Raw genomic sequence first — 200 nt, 5'->3', positions numbered from 1 at the left:
GCACGGCCCGTGCCCGGGGCTGCCCACAAACAAGGAGGAGGGAGCCTTGCCCAGGCCAGGCGGCGCCCCCCCGACCTCCATTTCGCGGCGCGGGCGCAAGTCCGAGGGCCGGCGGAAGATGGCTCCCTGCTGCCGCCTCCCCGCTACCGCCTCCCCGCGGCGGAGCGGCGCCCGTCCACCCCCGCCACGCCGCTTCCCGC

This window comes from Haliaeetus leucocephalus, unplaced genomic scaffold (assembly GCF_000737465.1).
Source record: "Haliaeetus leucocephalus isolate CR32 unplaced genomic scaffold, Haliaeetus_leucocephalus-4.0 Scaffold167, whole genome shotgun sequence".
Classification (NCBI taxonomy): Eukaryota; Metazoa; Chordata; class Aves; order Accipitriformes; family Accipitridae; genus Haliaeetus; species Haliaeetus leucocephalus.
Note: the sequence above shows the minus strand (reverse complement) of the source record.